This window comes from Pogona vitticeps, chromosome 3 (assembly GCF_051106095.1).
Source record: "Pogona vitticeps strain Pit_001003342236 chromosome 3, PviZW2.1, whole genome shotgun sequence".
NCBI classification, from domain to species: domain Eukaryota; kingdom Metazoa; phylum Chordata; class Lepidosauria; order Squamata; family Agamidae; genus Pogona; species Pogona vitticeps.
Window position 1 is genome coordinate 63,434,708 of NC_135785.1, and position 4,606 is coordinate 63,439,313.

The window sequence follows — 4,606 nt, forward strand, 5'->3', positions numbered from 1 at the left end:
ATTTCACTCTTCTTGCTGTGGAGCTGGACTATTTAGTGGTTTTTATAGTTATGGCAATGAAGCCTCACAAAATAGTGGAGGAGGAAGATCACATGGTTCAAGTGCTGGTTTCTGCTGTGCCATGTGCTGCTGCTTTGTGCCCTGTTGTGGGCATTGAGATAATGATGAGGTGGACAGAAAAAGAATGTGTTTTATACCACCGGCCAAAGGCTTGTAATATTCAGATGCTACCTTTTAGCAATGTTAGTTACTTTTGATGAACAGGAAAGTAAATGGTAACTGATTTGACTGGGAACTCTTGGAGCTGTAACTGTAACACATTGTTTTTCAGAGTAATCGTCCAGCTCTGATAATTTTTTGCGTTCAACCCTTAAAACAGAGTATTGTTCACATGTTAGCAATTTAACAAATGAAAAGTGAACTAGGGTTCGGCTTTGGGAGCTTCTGGGACTAGAATAAAGCACAGTGATACACCTAGTACTTCCTAAAACATCCGTGTCCTGGCAGGTACATTTATGAGAAACAAAGCCAAATCATCTCCCAAATGTTTCTTTCATTGAGTGCTGCTGAAAGATCTTTTTCTTAACATTCTCATCCATCCATCCATCCATCCATCCATCCATCCATCCATCCATCCATCCATCCATCCATCCATCCATCCATTTATTTATTTATTTATTTATTTATTTATTTATTTATTTATTTATTTATTTATTTGGTTTATATCATGCCCATCTGGTATATTCTACCACTCTGGGCGGCTGTTCAGTCATGATAAAGCTAACCATAGTGTAGCGTCACCATCCCGCAACACTCTGTGGCTACAGGGTTAGTGAGATTTCCACCCCTTGTTCTGGAAATGGGACAGAGGAGGAGTAAACAGTAGAGGCAATCATGATGAGCTTTCCATTGAATCCAATATGAAATTTAAAATCTGTACTACTTTGTAATCAAAATATTATGTTAGCACTGGGAGTGGGACTAGCTTGTGGGGAGACACAGGATTCTCACTTACTCTCCACCACCAGCACACTCCGCCACTGCTCAGTTTGGATCCCTGTGCCAGCTAAATCCTGCCGTATCTCCCAGTTATGGAAAAACAACAGAGTCTTGTGGCACCCTAAAGTTTTAAGTTAATAGGTTTTATTTGGCAAAAGCTTTTGTTCACTTCCTCAGCTCATGCCAAGTAAAACTTGTTAGTCTTTAAGACTAACATGGCTACTTCCATAGAAATGCCTCCACAATTATGCCAATGCAACTGTGCATCAAACTGGATGATATAGTTAGCACAATGTTAAAAGTACAACTGTCTTGAAAGGTGAAATTTATGTATCTGTTTATTCTAATATGTACTTTCCTTAGTTCATGTTGCAAATCAGGTCACTTTTATTTTGTCATTGGCCACTAGAAATGGGATTGTCATGTTTTCTGAACTACAAATACCATAATTTCCCATTCTGTGAGTTCGACTGACCTTATAGGCATCTTACAAACACCTGAATGTGATGTGCCTGGGGAAAAAAGCCTAAACTAGGAGGCTTTGAGGCTAAGCTCTGCCCAAGTGTCCCATTCCTGCCCAATTGCTAGCTGGGAAATTTCATATTGAGTAGGCGTCAAAACATGGGCATCATTTGCAAATCCCGATGGCTGTTGCATGGAACTCTGAAGCAGTTGTGTGCCTGGTGCAAAAATGATATATAAAAAAGAAAATAACATTCTTCATTTGACCATCAGGTCGATCCCTGACACTAACATATTACTTGGCTCTCATGGTGCAAGCAAATTTAACAGCAATCCTGGTCTTACGTAGTGAGCATAAGTAAAGAATATGATAGTGCAACATTATGTTAGCTATTCAGTTAAACACCAAGAAGCTGCACACCATTGAAACAAAACACAACTATGTCTTTTTTCTGCCTAAGATCTGCGCCTGTCATCTCACCTACCCGTCAGCAAATTGCCTTATTTTCCCTTTGTTTCAGTTTTAATACTAAGATTCATTCTATAATGAAAGCCAACAGAAACAAAGCAAAATCTGTTTCGACATGCCTTCTGTAAACAATGGAGAAGCTGTTGAAAAACAGGATGCAAAAAGGCGTCTATGGCTATCTGCCTCTCATAGCTTTGCCACCACATTTTTCTAAAATGCTGGATGAATGTAAGTATTGTTGGACTTTCCAAACTGGCGCTAAGAGGAGCTGAGTCAGGGGAGGACAGATCCAAGTAACAAAAGGAATTACAGGAAAGTGCCAGCTATTTTTTGTTTTTTAAAAAACCCTATGATTTGCACCTGACGATATCACAAATACTGAGGCTGCCACCATTGTTATAAATAGAAATATTTGTTGGATGTCTTTTTCTAAAGAAAGAAAGAAAGATGAAAGACAACTTACTTTAAAAAATGTTACAATTCGATTAAAAATAAAAATTGTATATGATATAAAATAGCAACTTGCCCAAACACAAATTATAGGGATGATCAATAAGCCAAATGCTATTATTTTAAAACCATTCAGTCCTATCCCAGCAAATGCCTGGAAGCAGAGAAATTTCTGAATGTGGCACTGAAAATACTTTTGTGTTGGTGTTAGGTGGACCTCATGGGATGAACATTCCATAGGCAAGGACCCACAGTCCAAATGGCCTTTTCATTTGTCATCACCCTCCAAGCCTTGAGGAAAGTTTAGAGGCAGGTCTCCTGTGTTGATCTTAGGCTACTGACAGGTTCATGATGGAGGAGGCATCCCATTGAATATGGGGTTCATGAGCGGTACATTGTTTCACATTCTTCTCTCAATATTGCTTTGATCTCTTGCTGTACGGAAGTTAGTAACTCAGTGGACATGTATGAATGCGGTTGCTGTTCTCGTGTGTCCTGCTTAGATGAATTATCTCTTTATAGGCATATCCAGTCTAATATAAACTGCCATAGGAAGATTCCTGACTATTGTAATAGTCAAGGGGCTACCTTTGGAAACAGAAACTTTGTCTGGTGGCAACTGGTGTAAGATATTGAGGTCATATGACTCTTATATTGAAAAAACTGCACTGGTTATCAACTGCATTCCAAGCCCAATTCAAGACATGGATGATCTCAGTAGGATTGGGTCCATTTCTGCAGCAAGCCCAGAAATGGACCCAAACAACTATGTCAGTAACAACAAAAGAAAAAGCCCAGATCAATTTCTGTTTAGGGAGTCACTGAGGATGCCATTTATTGTCTGCCATGTTTTAAGCCTGAAACAGCTGGGTCAGGCTTTCTAAGAGAGCAGCTGTCTCTTTATGAATTTATCCAGATGTTAAGATTTTCAAGAGAGCTTGTTCAAGGTTGCCAGGGCAGAGTACCCCTTCCCTGAGACATGTTCTGGTTGATCTTGGCTGGCTCCACATTCAGGAGGCACAGAGCGGATTCAGACCTTCTGAGTGACAAGTGGACTGCTTAGTATGAAATACAGTATGTACATAGATACGGAAAAACGCTAAGTTGAAGTATTCTGACCCATGTATGATATTAAATTTAATGGAAGAAAGATAAAATGAGATACGAATTTTAGAATAAGAAAAGACATTTGTATTTAAGATGATGCCACGAAAGCAGCATTTGTGATTTTCAGTCTATGATGACTATGTCACGTCTGTAAGTCACTACTGCAGCACTTCAGCCCCACCCTTATTTTCACCTTGCTCACTTCTAACAGTGTGCATTTAGAAATGGGTGTAAAAGATGCTGGGAAGGAAGCAAGTTACAAAACAAAACAAAACAAAAAAGCAAATTCCAACCCCACCCCACCCCCGCCCATTTAAATTACTAATTCTTCTATTTGGCAGTGAATAATACGCTGGTCACCTTGTTCTGCACTGATAACATTTCCTTCTATAAATGACAGATGAGTGGTGGAAAAAAATTAACACTTCTTTTATCCCTTTACTTGTCAGAGGAGATAAACAAGCTTTGACATATGTATTTAAAAGTTCATACAAAATGTAGAGAGCTTAGGAATAACCAGGAGCCTAAAAAGTTGTTTTGAAATATTTCTGTTGCTTCACTGTGAAGGAAATACAGTGGTGTGTATGTGTGTGCTATTCCTTGCTCAAATTGCACAGTTTTTTGCAATAACTCTGAAACACAATGCCACAAAATTGCATACATTTTGCTCTGTTTTCCAGAAACTTGCCTCCAGTTCTTTGTCTTCAAAATATAATTGATTACTTTTAAAGGAAGCAACTTTTCAAGCACTGCTTACCCCACATTTTCATTACTTATTTATTCCAGTTGTCTTGTGATTTGTATTCCTCGGGTACCATTCTCTTATTAGCCACTCAATGAAAGAATGACAAAGGATCAAATGATACTGTACAGTACAGTTAGCATATCATTAGAAACTTATAACATGTCTTCCCTCCAGAGATGTAATTCCTTCAAAGCTCTCTGACCAGGCAAGTTCAAAATGAATCCTGTGCTTACCTCCATGTGACAGATCTCAAGCCAAAAGCAAGCTTGGTTGACGTCTGCTTTTAATATCTCTCTGATTTATACGTTTTCATATGATTTTTTTATTCTTTTAAAATATTTTAAATAAATTATTATTTTAACTTTTATCTTTGT